Source organism: Apostichopus japonicus, chromosome 16, assembly GCF_037975245.1.
Source record: "Apostichopus japonicus isolate 1M-3 chromosome 16, ASM3797524v1, whole genome shotgun sequence".
NCBI lineage: Eukaryota > Metazoa > Echinodermata > Holothuroidea > Aspidochirotida > Stichopodidae > Apostichopus > Apostichopus japonicus.
In genome coordinates this window covers 21,982,767-22,003,532 of record NC_092576.1, presented here as the reverse complement: position 1 = coordinate 22,003,532, position 20,766 = coordinate 21,982,767, and the positions used below count along the sequence as shown (strand labels likewise).

At 36.9% G+C, this 20,766-nt stretch overlaps 2 protein-coding genes across 2 annotated transcripts in view; one reads left to right on the top strand and one right to left on the bottom strand.

The window, feature by feature from the left end:
* Window positions 1–20,766, top strand: part of LOC139982813 (uncharacterized) — an 890,000-nt gene that overhangs the window by 624,228 nt on the left and 245,006 nt on the right. The gene's annotated exons all lie outside the window — the stretch shown is intronic.
* LOC139982817 (uncharacterized) overlaps window positions 472–20,766 on the bottom strand; it is a 167,623-nt gene continuing 147,328 nt past the window's right edge. Inside the window, exon 6 of the transcript XR_011798381.1 lies at window positions 472–3,715. The gene's annotated coding sequence lies outside the window, so the exon portion shown is untranslated. The remainder of the gene's footprint in view (window positions 3,716–20,766) is intronic.

Here is a 20,766-nt window from a genome sequence, read left to right as displayed (position 1 = left end):
CTGGTAATGCGTTTTATTGTTAATTGATCATCGACTAATTGTCATATGTGTTATATATTGATAAATATGTGATTATATAATAAGCTAGAGGATAATATATTGCAACGTTCGGGCCTTCCATCCTGATCATTCCTTATTGTTATTGTCGCAGATGTCGTGGAGATCTGAGTGTGCCAAATAATACAGAAACAAAGACAAAATCCTAATTTTTGGTGTACCCACGTTTATTACAAACGTAGAAACTTTAAAAAATACACCAGTATGTAAACAGAAATATATATATTTTTACTAAAATGACATGCACTAGATAAAAGTCTGTTAATAACTAAAGAGTATCGGTATGATAAATCAAAACCGAGCATAACGTTTTAACATTTACTATACAACATGTATGACTTTGAGACAACATAATTGACATATCCGCAACGTTGCTTAACGTCGCAAACATAACATTACATATTACTAAAACAATTGTGTCATTCTTCTGAAAAGAAAATAAGCTGTAGGTCTTTAGAAAAGGAATAATGAAGTCAATGAGATTAACAAATATCTTAATCAAATTGTCTTCCCTTAAAGAGATGTACTTAGCATATTATGCTTTTAACGTCACCATCTCGATGTACATTAAGTATGACCATTTACACATTATAACAACTCATTATGGCTAGATATTCAAAACTTATATGCATAAATAACTTCCGGGATTTAAAATCATGTAAATTATTGGGCTCATACAATGTAAATAATAAGACCTCAACAATACGGGATAATGCCCGGATTAGCTCCCTGTTCCACAACGTGCATTAACGCGTTGCCAAATTAACATCCTTGAATATACAACCATTATGCCAAAACTCCACACATTCTAAATTGGGACCATGAAATAACCCCTGGATGAAACGCTATACTATCCGAACACGAGGTAATACTTTACAAAACCGTTATTTGGATAGGCAAAGTACCCCCTTCTGTGTTGCGGGAACACAGAGTAATATGACTTTACTATGTAAATATATCACGTATATTGGCCACTCCCCTAATTTGCATCTCAGGTTATATATTGACCTTTAGAGCTGATGTTTTCTCAATCAGAGGTAGTGTTACGAAATCAATACACTCACCTCTGATCTTGCATTCTTGATATGTTCGTCTTGTGTTACACTACAGGTCAGCATTAAGTTGGTAATCATAATAGTATTAGTACTAGCAGTAAAGAGTCCTGCAATACGAAATAGTAAGCTGAAAAAGTAAGCTGTCCTCCAATACGAAAATATAATAATAACACTGCAGACCAATCTCAGTTCCGATCGGTGGCGTTAGAATAGTACGCCAAGCCGTAGTGGAAAGTTCCGATCAGTATAGTGCATCAGTATAGTGTCGAATAAAATGTCAGTAGTAGTAGTAGTACTGTATTGGTATTGGTAGGACGTCTAGGCTTATTAACTTACAACAGCTGCTGCGCTAGGCTACATTAATATAATCAACTGAATAACCCACAGAGCTGCATGGACCGAAGGTGAAAGATTAAACAACCGAGTCTAGAAAAAAAGTGAATGTAAGCTGCGATTAAAGTTTCACACATTGCGGAGGTCTCAGCACAAGACCTAAAGTAAATTAGAGTCCCTGAAACTATTTGGCTAACTGGCAACCTGTTACAAAGAAACTTCCAGACTTTTGGTGCAATTGAATATAACTTGCTACAAACCTTCCAGTTGAGGTCGCAACCGACAAATGCCCAGGGTAACTAAAAATAGGGAAACGATACAACTTCAAAATTCATGTTTAAAATTGTCTAGTGATATGCAAACTACATATCATAGTTTTGTGTAGTGTATAATGTATAGTATTTTAACAAAGGGCCAAAGTCAAAATTACTGTATTGTGGTGGGATGGAAATTGATAGACCTTTTGAATGATACCTCTTTATATGTAGCATATATGAAGGAATCAGGATATCCACATCAACATGTCAATCACAGACTGCAACCAGACACAAAAACTAGAGCACCAATGGTGCAGAAGCTCATACCTTTTCAAGCTTAAAAATGTAGGGCTCACAAAACTTTATGGCCCACCAAATTCCTATTTTCCCCCTTTAAATCCTATTTTATCCACTCTCTCAAACAATACCACTGACCTTCCCTATTAAACTTTCTCCCCTCTACCTGAGCAGACATAACTTCACAAGCACTCCTTCCCAAAAGTTTGGCTGGCTGCCTACATACCTCAGGCTCAAAGACTTCTAAGAATCGGCAAGTGCTGATTGGCTATAGGGCTCTCATGCTTACAGTTCAACAGTTAATAACAACTCCCAATCCTGCTTTAATTCCACTAACAGCCTCTGCAGAGCTTAACCACAAATGTAAACAAACACTGCAGAGACTGGGAGACAAATTAAAGGAGCTTTGGCAAAAGGTGAAGGCTCAGATTTTTTTAAACAATGGGGATTAATTGTAATTAATTAACTTTTGACCAAAAATTATTAGGCATCACCTTATTCATACACAATCCAACAATCATCAGTTCAACTTTGAATATGATCCATCAAAATCTTGAGGAGATAGAGATATTTGAAAATATTACAAAGAATGACCCCCGATGACCCCCTAAATGACATTTGACCTCAATTTTCCGAACACCCCTCGTAACCCTCCTCCCGAGAAACGTTGTGACCAAGTGTCATTATAACTGGCCATACACTGTACGAACAGAAGCAATTTGAAAATATAGGGCCGCGGCCCGGGCCACAAAAGACCCCTAGTTGATCTTTGATCTCAAATTCATAAACACCCTGAAGGTAAAACTTCCATAGTACTATCGTGACAAACCCTCAACATTGTACCATGTAATCTGTAGGAGGAGAAGCATTTTGCGTATTTCCACAAAATGGCCCATTACGGCCCACAGGTGACCTTTGACCCCAAATTTCGGACCATCTCTGATGGCCCTATACCCAATGGTCCTTGTGTCCAAGTTTCATGAAATTCCACCAAACACTGTGCGAGTGGGAGCGGTTTTACCAATTGTTGACGGATAGAGTGATATACGCCGCACTGTAACAATAGCTCACACCAGCATGCTGGTCTGAGCTAAAAAACAGACACAAATTTGAAGATGTTGCCATGGTAACACAAACATATTGACGTGGTGGGACGGAATGATAAATCTCATGAAATCATGAACATGTAACCTTTATGTAATTATTATCAAAAGTAGTACAATATAATAGTAATTATTAACACTGAAATGGAGGTGAACTATTCTTCTACCATTAGAGAAACAATGGCAGAAATTATACTTCACGCATAAGAATTGCATTAATTTTACCGAAAGTGTGTCAATGTGGTGGGACGGAATGTGGTGGGATGGAATTTTTTCCAATGTAAAGGCTGTTGATTAGGTACGAAAACATTAAACAATTATGTTTCTCTCACAAGAAGTTCATAAGCAACAATGAAATTTATCCTGAAGTGAAATGATTTTTTAATATGCTCGATGATATCTTGGACTAATTCAGTCAGGAAGTTATTTCGAACATTTGTTATGGATGCTTTGTACGCTGCTGAATTATTTGCATTCTGGTTGGCCCTTTGCCTTTTCTTCCTACTGCGCTCCCATTCTCGAAATGCCTCAGCACTCATTCTCTCCTTTTTCTTCTTATAAGTATGTATCTGCTAGCAGACACATTTTGAGGCTCAGGATTCTCCATATTGATCTGTTTTGCAAAGAGAGATAAAAGGTCATTCTTACCAGCGGGATGCATGAAAAGGGGACTGGGGGTTGGGGGTATAGCCACACACATCTCTGGCTTAATTATTCAGAAGTTGGGGAACCAGGAAGCAATCATGGTGTTTCCCCATATGCCGACATGTGAATAGAAAGAAAGAATAAGTTGGCTTCACCATCCTGTGAATTGTGTATTACAAATGCAATATGTCATGAGAGTTGCCTAATAATGTGCAGTTACGAACAGGCTGAATAATTGCTGGCATAGACAGTATTTATACATTTCCTGCACAATATATTTCAACTAGCCTACATGGTGTTTCGGTTCACTTTTTCTGCATCGTAGGCTCATGTTTCAAAATCCAACTTACAGTAATGTTAGCCGGCAACAGCTTAGGCATCATCCCATATTGTGTTAGGCAACAGCTTAGGCTAAAACATAAATTTGCTAGGCTAGACAACTCATGCAAAATATGTAATATTCATCTAACAGATTTGCTTCCTTGCATTACTACTGTAGGCTACACATTTCTACCTCTCAGTATAGTCACGCGGTCAGAAAAAATGTTTTGTTCCCTGGAACATAAATCCGACTAAGTCGGATTTCCCGCCGCGGAACACAGTGTAGAGGGTGTCTGAGGGGGCTGTTCCCCCCTCAGAAGCTGAAGCTTTTTGAAAATTGAAGACCCAATTGGCGCGATTTGGTGGCCCATTTTTACAGTGATTGCCAGTGTACTACACATGTGTTAAACCATGTTACAGTAGCACATGAGACGTTTTGTTGCAACATGAATCCCGGTATCGTAACTACAACCGGTATTTTCCTCAACTTTCATCTATGGTTCAAAGCACTTAGTTCCGAGACTGTCAATGTCGTACATTCAATATGCATAGCCTACAGTATGTACATACTCTTACACGCACGGTTATAAAAAATATAAAAAATAACATGCTATATTAGGGCCTTTGTTTTTTAACATACACTTCCAAAAGAAAAGCACAAACCTTGGAAAAAAGGAACCTACACCATCCTTCATTCATACTCGACGTACGATATTAGATTATCATGTTCGCACATGGATTAAACTAGTAATCCGTACTAGCTGGTTCAAACGATTATGTAGGTATCCTTTTGTTTGTACCAAATTACCTCTGGAGTTTCTCGAGAAGAATTTTTTTTTTTTTTACAAATTTCCAAATACGAAAATATGACATCCTACCTAGTCAGCACTGTGCTAAGCGAATGGCCTAACCACCTCGACGTGTACGTCACCTGTTAATGGCTTGATATGGGCTAAGAATAGTTACTCAAAATATCCATCTCAAGAAGCATCTCAGACAAACCATCCATCTTCAGTCTTTACCAAAGTGTGAATTTTAATTACATATTGCCTACATTCCGACATTATTTTGTATTTATTTTCAGTAGTATACCGTTTATGAACAAATAGAAATGTTACGAACTTGAAGTTAAACATACCTATTCGTTACCTATTTAACTCCATTCAAGTTCAATTAGAAAATGTATGCTCAAGCCAATCAAACTGAAAAGCAAATTGTACCATCGTAACTTGTTTAAAATTATTCTAGAATGTTACCAGATTGATGTAAAGAAATAATAACAACTAGAAGCTACTCCAATATTAAATACAATATTCCCTCTTTAAGACATAGCACATACCTTCCAAACAAATGCCAATTTCCAGCAAATTGAAAGTTGTAAACTAAGCTACGCATTTTTTTTTTTTTTTTGCAAACCGATGGTTAGGCTACATTTCCCATTGACTTAGTGTGGTTGTTAGGCTAACATGTGGTCGAAGGTTGCAGTATTTAATGGATATTTTAGTTCTAGCTAACTGCGTCACAATTTCAGCGAATCAAGAGATGCTAAGGCTAGATTTTCCCTTTGACTTAGTGTGGTGTTCGGGTACCATGCGCGACGATAGCAGCAAGCTAAGCAAAGTATTTTTTTTATTTTATTTTTTTTGCAAAACGATGGTTGGGCTACATTTCCCATTGACTTAGTGTGGTTGTTAGGCTAACATGTGGTCGAAGATTGCAGTTTCCATGGATATTTTTATTTTTTATTTGCGACACAACTAGAGCGAATAAACAGATGGCTAGGTTAGATTTCCATGTTGACTTAGTGTGAAGTAAGGCTACCATGTGTTCGGAGATTTGTGTGGATTTTAGGTAATTGTCGCTGGTACTGAAATTGCTTCGTGGAAGCTGTAATTTGCCAGTGACTTTGCAGGAAGTTCTCGGTGATTGTGCGCGACCCTCCCCGCACTGCTTCAAATTTGATGCGGGATTGTGAGAACTAATCGCGCTGCTAAAGCAAACGCATGTCACAATTAATTTTACACAGACACCTGATATAACGAGGGCGATTTTCTTATACTGTAGTTCTCTTTTCTTTTTCTCACTCGTAATTGTGCTTTAGGAGGGCTTTCTTAGCACTTGCGAGGGCGAATTGCCTGTCGACCCCGCTTATTTCCGACCCTGTCCAGCACTTTCGTTAATTCACGAAATTGGTATTGTTACCAAGCATGCTTACTATGCCGAGAAATATGAAGTCACTAACCACGAGGGAAGCAAAATCGGCGACCCTGGCAGCTTAATTTGATGAAATTACATTGTGAAAGACGTATAGAGGGTGTCATTATTTTAATATTTTGTAGTAAAAGAACAAACCTAATACATCAGTTGATATTTTCAACTTCCATATTTACTTGAATAATTGGTATGACATAACTGGTATTCCACGTAATTTTTACCGATTCCGATTATGTTCCGATTATGCAATAATCGTACCGATTCCGATTCAGTTAATCGTTTGAACACTAATCCGTACACAAAAAGAAATTGGGAGTTCCCCACTATTCCATGATATTGGAATAGGGCAACCCCTTCAAGTTCAAAAGTTCACAATGAAAAGTTTCTATAAACTATCAACAAGTCACCACGTGTTTGTATAAATTAACAAGAGCATCAATGACGCAGTATCTCAATACTGGAAGTTCTAATTTCGATTCCTAGTTTCATATCTTTGCTCTGTCTCTACAGTTACCAATATCAATCATGGTACAACAAATACAGAACTTGCATTTATGCTACTTTGCAACGAAAAGTCTCTGCAGGTTACACTTCATCCTGCGAGTGTTGCCTTTAGCGCCCATTGCCTGTTTGTCGAGAGAACGGCGTTGCAAGGTTTATTAATGTCATAGAATATTTAAGAACTTGTTTTTTATGTGATATCCTTCATCTTGGGTCAGTCTCTGTTGGACTTTTTGGTCATATAGTTTATGATGTATCAGGTTCCTAGACATCAATCAGCTCATCTTCATGATGAATTGAAAAGTATTTTTGGATACGTGAAATGTTCATCTTATGTAGTAACTTCTCGTTAATTTTTCTTCACACTGGTGAATATGAATGTACGATTTAGTGCAAAAAAATATAACAGGAATGTGTTTTTTCAAGGTTAATCAAAGTTTATTGAATCAAGGCAATGAATGAAATGGCGTGAAAAGTACTGAATTAAATTAAGAAGTCCAAAAAGTTACAATATCCCAAGTGCCCACATAGGAGAATCCAACCTGCAGATGCAGAAAGAGTCCTGAAAATGAAAGAAAACAAAAATAAACACAGAACGTTGGATAATAGGAGACAATATGTAAAGTCACATGACGAATGACTTCACATTGCTTTTAAATGCAACAAGCCCAACTAGTGTTTGCACGGGTTATCCGGGTACCCGCCCGACGCAATACTATCCGGTTCCTAATTTATTACCCGAATCCTACGCAAAGTATGATTTAAAAAAAAAAAAATTGCAAACCTACAGTTAGGCAAATTTCCCATTGACTTGGTGTGGTGTTAGGCTAATATATATGGTCGAAGATAACAGCAATAACGAAGTGACCCGCCCAACGCGATACCACCCGGTTCCTAATTTATAACTCGAATCCTACGCAAAGTGTGATGTAAAAAAAAAATGCAAACCGATGGTTAGGCAGATTTCCCATTGAATAAGTGTGGTGTTAGGCTACCATGTGGTTGAAGATAACAGCAATAACGAAAGTATTCCATGGATATCTTAGTTCTGCGTCACAATTTCAGCTAATAAGAAATGGCTATGCTTACTGTAGCTAGATTTCTCATGCATTGACTTAGTGTGGTGTTAGGCTACCATGTGGAAGAAATTATTATTTATTCATTCGTTTATTTCATAGAAGGAAAGGCTGACAAGGAATTTTACGACATGTTTATGGATTATAGACGGGATAACTAAAAAGTAATAATTGAAAGTGGCTTTTTACTAATCGTGTATTCCAAATGCGATCAAATTGCGCGAATCGCGTTATCTCGCGGCTAATGCGAACCCTGGGCCTGCATAATAGATAGTAGTAGTAACAACTGAGCTAAAGGGATATTTTATGGTCTGATCCAATAGACGTGGAGAGCAAGCATAAGCAGCGGCGGCAGTGCGATGTTAGCATGGAGGTAAAACAGAGTAATATTAATTATATTAAGTAATTAACAAGTTTTATGACAGAAAAAAAGCAAATAGAAATTATTGAGGAAGGTTTTATACCTTACCTTACACATACGTTTTTGAACATGAAAACATTGTCAGTAGAGAATATAATTCATTTATTATAGCATCCAATATGTAATTTCTTGAAAATCGTGATACACGAGGGTAAACAATTTTTTTTCCGGGTACCCAGATACCCGATGGGTAACGGCTCTCGGGTACCCTGTTCCCGATTTTTGGACCCGTGTAAACACTACATAACACGTTGTAGTGGAACTTGTAAATGCATTTTCTCTCTGAAAATGACAGAAACATACAGCATTACAGGGTGAAGAACTTCGAAACAAAGTGAAATAGGCACATGCACAACCAAAAACTAAAAAAAATTAACTGCTATATGAATTCACAAACAAAAGAATAAAACAGTGTTCAAAAATTCAGTGCACACTTATCCATTGGGCAAAGTAGAGAACCAATGTTAACTTGTCACTGACTCAACCAACCTGTAATGTAGCCTACAGTGACTTCATCCAAAATTAGCAGGTGGGCCTATGTATCTGGGTACACCGGATAAAATCACACAAGGGTAAAACTATACTTAGTACTAACCAGAGCCGACCAAGGCAGTACTTTTTTTAATATAAGCTTATTTAATTTTCAAGTACTATTATATGTACTGGGCATGAAGGTATTGCCAGTGCTGAAAACCACCAGTGACAGTTCTAGTCAGTAGTAAACTAATAATACCAGCATAGGCTTAGTATTGTGTAGTTGTACTATCACTACCCTACTACTAAGTGCTTAAGTCCTCCAAAATTAAAGGCAACGACATTGTATTCGTAAACAATGTCTTGATGGCAAACATCATATTCATAATTCATAAACACACGGTCCCGTAATATGAATACACTGCACTATAGAATACTTAAAACTACAACCCTAGGCTACACACTATGGTAACGTGCATATACATGTACATATGCAATTAACCACGATAGGATACGTTGATGCCCGTTCACAAGTGCAACCTTAAAAATGTCACTATAATTCAACCCAGAATGCTGGAAAAACTCCGAATTTAGCCTCAAATCATTGTTTAACTTGTTTTAAACAATCGACCGGATCGCGGCCGGATGTTGGAGGTGGTACTTTCTTTAAAATGGAAAATATGCAATTTGAAAGATGAAAGGATTTTACTTACGTTTCGTTTTTATTTTTCATGCCGAGGCAAAAAAAAAATCCGAATTTCATCCACATTGTGAGTCCGACATCGTCGCAAACAGATATTTAATGAATATTCAACTTCTTTTGTTCAAAGTTTTGCTTGAAGCAATTCGATTGCTGCTTTATGAATATGTATTAAAACGGATTTTCAGACGATATCCAAGCCGCAGTGTACTAAAATATAGTGATGGGCTTAGCTCCCACAATGCATTTCACCGCTTTTGCGAAGTGTTTAACGATTGCGCAATAACACAAGTTTCGGAGCGTGTGCAAAATGAGGTTGTTTCAACTGTATTTCAGTCCAAATTGGCCCGATTTGGACATAAATCGGTGAAAAAGTCATAGAATGAGATGAAATTCTCGAATAAAAAATAGTAACTTTTGTTGGCCTATATGATATATGCTTGCTCTGAAAATTCCAGAGGAAAAGAACTTTATATGAAGACGCTGAAAAAATTTTAAGAGAAGAGAGAGTCCCACTTACTGTTACAATATCTCTATACATGTAATGTATTGAGATAATAAACGAATCCATTTCATTACAGCATCAACTCTCAAGTACCGCACAGCAGTGTGTGCCAGTACCGTACCCTAGGCTATAATAATATACAGTCCCGTGCGAAGATGGATATAAACTGGATATACACCCTGCGGTTTTGGCTCAAAATGTATTAAATCGTTATAAATATTACTGAAGAAAAACGCAAATTTGAGGTAGTAAGCCTCGGGAAAGAATCACACAACCAGGAAGTATATGGTCTGTCGGTAAATATTGTCAATACTGGATAAACAGCTCCTGAAACATGGAATTCACAAGTTACAAACCAAAGTAAATAAACGATAAAATAAAGTTTGCATTCACACAACAGCATGTTTCAAATGACTTGGATAAATAAAGGAAAAAATATAATTATGCTCCATGCTTCATCATAAACAATCAACATTGGATTTCTGTATAAAACTCATGCAAGTTAAACAAATTTTATCAAGCATAGAAAATCTCCAACCTGGAACATAACCTTAATAATCGAGATAGTTGATTAGAGAAAACTTAAATTAAAGCAAGTCACAGCCCATGTTGCCAATTTTAGGTACTTGATCATCTTTACCATAGTCACCTCTTCTACTGAAATTGTTTACTAAATTCTCTCCGTAAGTGCACGCCATAAAAAATGAAGCATAAATTCTGTAGAGGGTGTTGTCCAAATATAAAGTTATAAACAAAACTGTTTCTAAAACATTCAGTTTCCAGAAAAACAATAAAATTGTGTTCAGATGATACCAATACATATCCTTGCAGTAATTTAGCAGAACTGTGCTGAAAAATAAGATAATCATCACTACCAAACACCATGACTCACCATCCAGATACCCAGTAGAAATATACCCTCACAAAGATAGTTTTACACCTTCAAGGACAGTTACCTAAAAAAATAAATATAACAGGTAATAGAGATGTGCCAACCAAAAATCATATAACATTGGTCACTACAACATAAAATAATCAAGACACCCCATTCCCATAGTTCAACCATTGAAATGTTGATATGAACCCTGCTACAGTGTTATGTCTGGAAATACCAAAGAATGAAATCAACTCATGTTACGAACACTCAATGCTGTCATAATCACACATTCCAGCGATACTATCAGGTTAATTCTCCCAATATCAATAGAGCTCAGGTGACACTGTCTCAACACAACAATCTTGACCCTTTTTTATCTAATGACACTACTGTATGTACATTATGTAACAAGAATACAATCAAAAGACCAAAGATATGCATCCACAATGGAATGTATATCCCATCATACCCATACCTTATAAATCTGAACCCATCCTAATAAAATATTAGTTCTTTTGTAAACATTTAATAAATTCAACTACCTTCATTGCTGAATTCACTCTTTACTAAGACTCTTCGTTACCCTGGCAACTAAATGTACTTTGACATCAAATAATCAATAAAGAATTAGGAGTTGAAACGATGTGATAACCAACCAACATACGACAATAGAAAACACTAAATAACGAAATCCACTTTCACATTGGAATAATATCATACTTCATCACCAAATAACCTTATTTTCTCATAGTATGTCATATTATCAACATTCATAATACATATCAGAATGTTTCCCTCTTTCCGTAAAATCCTCGAGTGTGTCCATCTCTCACATATATGTACACTCACTGTGGTACCTTAGCTTGAAAAGTACAATACATTTCATAATCGTTACTTCTAAAAATATGAAATAATCAACATCGATAATGACCGCTAGTCACAAGTAGAGATGAGCTTAACATAGTTATTCATATTAAAAATTATCATCTTCAAATCACAAGATCCAAAGTTGACAATCGAGGTGAAGGAATGTTCGTAACTAATACATCCGCAAAACTAGTATAACAGGTTACGATACACGCTACTTAAAATACTTCGTAATGGAACTTAACTTCAACAAAATAAAGATCATTTTGGTCTCAAATAGACATTAAGTCTTCATCTATACTTGCACGCATGTACAAAAATACTTATTAAACTCACCCACTTATTCAGGACTACAAGAAAAATCACTTGATAAACAGTCACTTCTTGGCTAACAATATACTGCACGGATATCGGACGTCTCGCTTCAGTGATCGGTGAGTGACAAGCGCAAGAACAAAGAGCAATTAACTCACAAGCACCGCATGTGAGCATCTAGACGTATCACATGGCGTAACTATCAATTTTTACCAGTAACAAGAAAATTTACGGGGAAAACATTTAATATAAGGTAGGAAACAATCATTTAGATATAAATGAAAGTTAAATTTATAGAAATACTAAGATCCTCAACCCATTAAGAGAAAATATACAGGCACTAAATTGTATGATGCCCACTAATATCAGAGTGAACAACTGACAGGGAACAAGTCATGTCTACCCTGGATAACCTTGGTGAGATCTGTTTAAGTTAAAGCGACATGGGGGACCAAAACAAGAGCATACTCTAGAAAGTCCACTTTACTACATTACAACAAAATGAGGTGAAATGCATAAGGGTAAGATTTTGTACATGGGAACCTTCACAATCATCGTTTGAAGGAAAAATAAATAACGAAAATTTAAGAATAACTTTGAAGTCCCGTAACATGCTGAGCCCAAGTAACGTTCGATATTTGGTGTAGCCTAGGTCACGTAGTGCACGTAGGCCTATATTGACCAGCAGATAGTGACTGACGGTAAATCGGTAATAACAGAGTTTAATGTGCTAATTTAATGGTTCATATATGATGTTTTATTGTCGGACACATCTTATTTCTTTTCATTTTTCCCTTTCCATCTTTCTTTGTTCCTCCCTCTTCATGTTTTTGCTGTTTGTTTTTTAAATTTTTTTTATCTCTGCTCCAAAATTTCCCGCAAGTGACGAAAATTTTTTTTTTTTTTATCTCTGCTCCAAAACTTCCCGCGAGTGACTAAAATTTCCCGGGAACCAGTTTCCCGTGTTACCTCTTTTTTCCTGGCCTGAGTATAGTATAAGTTTTGTTTTAAACCTTTACTGCATAACACAGTCTGTTAGGCAACAGCTTAGGCTAAATCATAATTATCACTACCAAATTGTCTGAATTGCCTATAACAATAAACTGGAGGTAAATTAATTATTACTATTGAGAAGCAGAATGAATTCTTACCTTAATTCTTGCAATCTAGCTCTTCTATCTTGTATGATTCACGTGAGTACCATTATACAGTAATAACTTGACTTTTCTTGTGCACGTGGATTGTTGCTCATCAGCAGATAATATCAATTCAAAAGCACATGTTCTAGAATGGATAGTTTAGGAAAGCCAAGAGGGCCAAAAAGAAACCTGGGGTGAACAACTAGGACTATTTCTATAGTGATGGGATTTTTTATGCATGATAAAAAACCCAATCTCAATTTTCCAAAATATGTATTGTTTTGACACATGAGGTTCAAAACTGATGTGATGTGTACAGTATGTATGGAATATCCAGATACGTAACATTTTGAAGTATAATCAATTGATTACATTGTTATTAGGTCGGGTGTTTAAGGAGTCTGAATAAGTTTGTAATCTTGAGTGACAGAGAAAAATTTTGGACCGGACATGCTGTTTGAAGATGCCCTCCATTTAAAATTCCGTCCCACCACAACTTGTTTCCGTCCCACCACTAAAATGTTGGAGTACCCCCCTGTCTATTCAGAATGAAATTTTTTTTTTTCTCCACTCAGAGGTGTTAGTTGCATACATAGTTGATAGTTTGGAGAGTTTAAAAAAAATATCATTTTTTTTCCCCCTTGGAAATTAAAAAAATATGTTCAGAAATGTGGTGGGATGGAATTGAACACTTTCATTTATTTTATTCTTCATTCAAGAACTGCTATTGATACATTTTATAGTGCATAAAGTATCCTCATTAATGGCCATTTATAATGTCAAAAACAGAAAACTTCAACTTTGTTCCTTCATTTTTCTAAAATTCTGTCCCACCACATTAGGAGTGTGCTACCTGTATTTTGGAATGACCGCATTCCATCGTTATGCAAATTATCGTAATTTTTTTTTATGATTACAGAACTTTGATTAGTTGTTCTCATAACCATGTGTGAGATGAGCCTGTAGCACTTAGCTTTAAGACTAAATATGTGCTGGTTACGCAACCACGAGATACATAAGATCAAGGGAAGCGGGGTTCAAATCTGTGATGAGTCGCCTGCCTTTGAGAAGATATTATAACACAGTATATTAAAATGAGGATAAACGCAATGTTCTATCGTAATCCGCAGGGTAAATATATATTCACCATACGGTAAAAGAGAATTACGATATGCAAAATGAAAATATATAAAATACAAATGAAGTTAAAACATAATTAAAACATGACATTCATCATGGCCTAACACTCTAATGGCCTACTAAACTAATAACTCTGGAGTCGCCCATCTCGTCTAGTATATTATAGTATAATTGTTGGCCCCTCAGTCCACGAATAACGTCTATTAGTGGGGGTGCATCATGCGTCCTTGGTTACCCAGACCAGGAGTGGGGGTTCCGGCGTCTAAGATAGCCGTCTACAAAGACATCTATAAATACGGTCCCTCGATAGGTGAAAACTACATCAACTACATGTATAAAAGCTGTGTAGAAATTAATATAAATTAATTTCTAATGAAAACTGGTACAGTTTGGCACAGCCAGGTGCATGGCAGCTTGGGGCGTCTTGGTGAATGGTCACCATGCATTGCCAACACAATAAAAATAAACTAAACAAAGGGCAAGGGGATTAACAATCTCCCACAGTAAACAAACAATTACTAAGCAACTAAAATAACACTCTAATGGCCTACTAAACTAATAACTCTGGAGTAGCCCATCTCGTCTAGTATATTATAGTATAATTGTTGGCCCCTCAGTCCACGAATAACGTCTATTAGTGGGGGTGCATCATGCGTCCTTGGTTACCCAGACCAGGAGTGGGGGTTCCGGCGTCTAAGATAGCCGTCTACAAAGACATCTATAAATACGGTCCCTCGATAGGTGAAAACTACATCAACTACATGTATAAAAGCTGTGTAGAAATTAATATAAATTAATTTCTAATGAAAACTGGTACAGTTTGGCACAGCCAGGTGCATGGCAGCTTGGGGCGTCTTGGTGAATGGTCACCATGCATTGCCAACACAATAAAAATAAACTAAACAAAGGGCAAGGGGATTAACAATCTCCCACAGTAAACAAACAATTACTAAGCAACTAAAATAACACTCTAAAGGGCAAGGGGATTAACAATCTCCCACAGTAAACAAACAATTACTAAGCAACTAAAATAAGTATGAAAATATGCGATAATGTACCACAAAGATAATCAGTAAGGGTGACACAACCATAATGAAATAGTATAAGCAAATGTCAATCTGATCACCTAATAAAAAGTGAAATGGTCGGCATGACAACAAGTAAACTATAAAGTATTAAAATAAAGTGAACCTTACGAGATGTAGACACTAATACGCAACTGGATGCTAAACGTACGACTACTTGCCTATGTTACTCATACAGCAATAACACAGTGCTCCATAAATAAGTGAAACTGTCTATCCCTATCCGGTATAGCAGTATAATCTTGGAATGTCGTAGGTTAATATATAACTAGAAGCTGGTTGCTCTAATTCCACTTACGAACATATCCAAATAGAGGCGAGTTATTAACTGTAAAATCAATATAACCTCTATGACTTACGTGAAGTCTACAAGTATAAAATATGTACTACTGGGGAAATCCCTCAGCTACTAACAGTAGCATACTAACTATGTGATTCAACCCATGCACCTCTACTAACTTAGACCACAGGTTGCCATGGCAACTGACACCTTTTGTTGGGCTGCAGGTACCTAAGCGTCACTTGGGACTAAGAGCAGGCTATAAAATGGAGACTATGTCACCTAGCTTATCTGCTGTAAATATCTGGTCAGATGGAGTCTGTACCAGTGAAGGGTGACTCACAGGGCTAAATACATGCTAATATTCTAATAAACAACAACAAAAGTGTCTCGGTTCACGAAATAGTCAATATGCCTACTAACATACTGATACAACTCTTTCCAATATAAAGGTTACAGAAGTTCGGCTACCCCTATCATCATGGCAATTAGTAAAAGTGTAGCATTGCATCATGGGATCTAAACATAGCTCGAATAGCGGAAACTAAGTACAACTAATAATTACAGTCTGTGTGCATGTAGCCATCACAGGATCAAAATAATAAACACAGTCTGTGAGTATTTAGCAATCACAGGGTAAAATATAGTAAATAGTAAATACAACACGATTACACTCAATGAGGGCTGCTAAATATTCTGTGTGCACATTGCAAGCACAGAACTAACATGAATACATTTGCAAGTAAAATACACTATGTATGCACAATGAAAATGAACAAGCTACTGAAGGGTCTGGGGCAAAGTCAAAAGATGAACTCTTATTTGTGTAGAAATTAATGAAATTAATTTCTAATGAAGACTGGAACAGTTTAGCACAGCCAGGTGCATGGCAGCTTGGGGTGTCTTGGTGAATGGTAGAGTTGCTTGCAAACTTAGCTGTTTTAAGCCATTCTTTGAACAAAGGGAAGGTTGTTGTCCCACCCTACCAGACAAGATATTACTTAGACTGGCTACCAATACTCCAGGAAGTAGATAAACTGTCTTCCCACATCTTTAACTTACTCCACCAGAGATTACAGAGAGCGTGAAAACACTAACTACACTTAAGGGGGAATAAAACAAGGCCTGGTCTGTTAATGTAGGGAATGACAGATAAATTATCACTAGCTTAGCGTAACCTTGGAGTAACCTAATACCCCGTTCCCACGAACGCGGTCTTGCTTCAAGCAAGGATAGGTGGAGCAAAAACTGTAACCGCAGATAAGCCCTGCAATTTGAACCCGCATTTCAACGAGTTAACTCTGGGCATAGCGGCAGGCTTGGAAAACCTTGGAAAACGTCCGAACCTGGTTATTACAATAGAGAATATGAGCAGCGATCGACAGCTATGCAGTGAGTCTTTTCGCGAGGGGTATATATCATCCAAGCAGCGCACACACGCTATTTTCTACCGGGGCTTTCCCGATACGGCCAACGTTTACTATCTTTGAAAAAGTCAATGTGCACTGGGCAGGGAAATCATTGTTCCTATCTGAAGCGCAATATTTTGAGTGGTACGACTTTTCGCGGGGGTTAAGTAAAACAAATCTCTCATAGATTCCAAATGAAAATAAAATAAAATGGAAAACCTAAATATAATCATATCAATTATATTTAGCAGATATGCCGACTTTGTGTGTGTACAATTGTTCCAACAATTCTGGGAAAAAATCTGTTTGCACACTTTACCCAAAAGAAATATGTAACCCCTAACACAAAATGGTTGGGCTGGGCTCGATGTCCGCACCTGTTTATACTGTACCGTTGAACTTGACATAGATGTAAAAACCTTTCTTGGCAAGTTGCCAACAAGAAATTCCACTGCAGTGTACTTTGCAAGTATTGCATCAAAGAAGTAATGGCGTGTAGACTAAATGCTTTACGGTGGCACATTTCATGTTATTACTTTCCTATACAGAGTTCGCAGTATTCGAAGTGAACGTATTGGTTTTGGTGTGCTTTTACGAACATTCGCCTCATCGACTAGGCTTTGTAGGTCTAGAACACTCCACCTTTGTTCAAGGGCGGCGGAAGCACTTTTAATCTGGGGATGGGGGGGGGCACCGACATCGAAGGGCACCTTGCAGAAATTCGATTGGACTGATGCAGCCTGATATTAAGTACCCTTTATAACTCTTATTGATTATCTTATTTGCGTATACACATCACTCCATCAACGACCCCCCCCCCTCAGTGGCGGAGCTTGGCTTAATGGTCAGGGGGCGAGAATGGTTTGTAGGCCAGGTTTATCTAAGCGAAGCGCCACCACAGGTTGGCGCGGAGCGTACATAATTTTTTTGAGTAAAGATAGGCTACTCCCTAGATTGGCGGTAATGACCCTTTCCGGGCCTTGCTTATTGCAGATAAACGAAGAATAAATAGGTGTCATCGCCATTTTCTCAGAAAATTACACCAACAAAATGTGACAATTTCAATAGGTATTTGAGACCGCAATAAAATAGTCAATAATCGCAAATAAGTAAAAAGTGGTAAAAAGCTGAAAAGGGCACCAGCAGTCAATTTGAGTCCGTCAGGGGGGGGGCATCCACCCCCTCTGACTGTATGGGCGCTCCGCCACCGCCCCACCCCTCAAAGGAAAAAATGCATACTAGGCCTGCAATATCCAATGTGCACATTGGAAACAAGGAACAAGTTTTCTTTCGATGAGACAAAATGAGGTGAAAACATTATAAAGTCCAAGTCCATACACACGCGATCGATACATGCATGAAACATGTCAAAATAAGGAAGGATGGGGTATAGGTTAAGGGATATAAATACTAAACTCATTTTTCACAGTAGGCTATAAATGGCTTCTGCTGATTACAAAGTCACAATGTAATATATAGCAATGTATTTTTGGAAATGTATTAGGATTATTTTTTTGACACATTGAATATGCCTAAAAGCACTCACCAGAATGTTGGAAGCCTTGTGGTAGTAAACATTTGAGTTTGACCCACAGAAATTCATTAATACTTCTAAATTAGGATTAGATCTCTTACTGAAATATCGCTGACCTAATAAGGTAATCAAGAGTACAATTTTCATAGAGAAAGGGCACATTTTTATCCTGAGGCAAGTGGGGGGCACGTGCCCAAAGAGCAAGACACACACAAAATATAAACACAGCTGTGTTCTAGAACTCAACTGGATTGGAACAGAGTGGAAATATGTAATGTGCATGCACATTACACATTTTTACTATACCTTACCAAACATTTGCAAACTGATATTAATACATGTACATTCAAATTTTTCGCCCAGGTAAATCATATTACTTACTTTAAAAAACTGGCATTGCGCAGTACGTACCACTAGTACACTTAAAAATAATACTTGAAGGTTGAGTTCTTTATTCTTCTGTGGTCCTGTAGATGTTGATTCTAAATTGCGTTGTGCTATTCTTTTATTTAATATATTTGCTTTAATAAATAAGTTCCAGGAGGGCGATATATGTTCCATTCAGTATCGAAGTTCAGTCCAAAATATATTCCTTGTTGCCATCCGTTCCAAAAACTTCTTCCTTACTTCTGACTGTTCAGTTCACTATAGAAACCTTTGCCAATGTCCTGACATCAATAGGATATTATTTATGAATCTCCATCACCTTTTCTTAATGTACCAATCCTTTCTGTTAAACTTCCTTCTGCTCTTTACTCCTACCATGTGGACACTAGTGTGCAATTAGCTCCCTTTCCTATCTCACTCCTAGAGTATCAAAACACATATGTCCATTGTTCAAAAGCGGCCTTCACACTTAATCAACTTCTGAGTCATCCTGTTTCAAGCTAAGACCCTGTGGTTGCCTAGCAACCCAGATAGAGATAGTAATTCCCCCCTTTGACTTAGTGTAAACTGTAAGTGATTTACTATTGAAATATATATGCATAGTGCAGTACCACAATATAGTGCAATGTAAATCTCTATGAAAATACACTATGTAAGAGCATACAGTCTTAAAGTTTTATCTGTCAATATAAAGTCAGGTATAACTGGATAAACATGATGTTTATCCAGTATTACCTGACTTTATATTGACAGATAAAACTTTATCTGCATATATGGATTGACTCTATATCCAGTTATATCTGGCTTTATATGGCCAGATAAAACTTGATCTGGCCAGATTAAACCAGATGTAAAGCCAGATCTGTCATTTCGGTAAGGGACTCTATATTAAAGTAATGACAAATACTTCTAATTTTCTTTTCTATTATCACCGTAGATTTCATGATCTTTGATGACGTCACTGATGTTGAGTGTTCTCTGATCAGTTCATTGTCTCATGGATTAATACATCTTGATCTGAGCATCGAATACTTGACTATCAATATTTGGTTTCTTAACAGAGTCCACCATTCCTTCCTATATGAGTCGTTTCACATGTTGTATGTAGGATGAGTGTACAACTGATCTGTTATATTAATGAGATGATAACAAGTCTAAACTGATTGGTTATATAACTTAGAGGATAGTGGTTGTTAACTGATCAGGTATAAAACCGAGATGATAAGATAGTAAACTGGTCAGTCTTACTGAGATATAAGGATTATAAAGTATCAGCTATATTACTGAGATGATAATGATGGTAAACTGATAAGACCAACTTTAAGGAATCGACTAGATTGATTACTCGGCTGATGTGAAGTTATCATCGAGGGAATATAATGTTTACAATTTCAATCCAGACCAATTAAATCTGCACTGATAATGTCATTAGTCTCTTTCATTTTATTCAAACAGATCTTGGTCAATGGCAATCCCGTACAGCTTCTTAACCCTAAGTCATTCTTATAATATTGTATTATTCTACTCTATTACATTTTAAACTGACTTTTGTGTATATTGTTGTTTGTTCCGCCAGCAAGCTCATACATTTTCTTTAAGTTCGATCTGCTGTTGATTTTAGCAGCACATATGTACTCACGCTGTTACAAGAACCAAATATAATTTTAATTTTAATGCAGTATATACGCAGTGATAAGGCAAATTCAATAAACACACGCAACTGTTTTGCAGTGACACGCTAGTGGAGAAAGGTATTTCAAAAGCATTACACCTA